The following is a 523-nucleotide window of genomic DNA, read 5'->3' on the forward strand; positions in this document are numbered from 1 at the left end:
CACCAAGGAGCTTTGTTATGGTGATTAAAGACCTACATGGATCAACTGTCAAAGACCACATGGTACTGAGGATGTTTTAGAAAATGTTGGTGAGGGGAGTTGAGAACACCAACAAGGGTATGAATATTCCCCCTCTCCTGACTCAGTTGCACTGTGGAATTGGCCTATAACTTACGCCCAAGTCCAGGAGAAATGTTTGGGGCCTGATGGAAATTCAGCCTTATAATAAATCTAAAGTTGCATTAGAGGGAAAAAAATTAAAAGTCACACTCACTGTACAGCTGAAGCTGTGGTCTGTTAGACATGACATTGTGTATGTAGTCCAAAGAGTGGGACAACTTGGAAATGAGGAATTAACATTTTTATTCTGTTTTGTTCACATAGTCACTGACTAAATTGATGCAAACCAATCAGAATTTGCTTCAAATTCTCAGCCTGCAGACTTATGACTTACAAATATTTCCAAATTGCAATTTTCTTCCCCTAATCTTGGTGAGCCTGACTCATTTTCATCCTTCAGGTC

The sequence above is a fragment of the Physeter macrocephalus genome, chromosome 11 (assembly GCF_002837175.3).
Source record: "Physeter macrocephalus isolate SW-GA chromosome 11, ASM283717v5, whole genome shotgun sequence".
NCBI classification, from domain to species: domain Eukaryota; kingdom Metazoa; phylum Chordata; class Mammalia; order Artiodactyla; family Physeteridae; genus Physeter; species Physeter macrocephalus.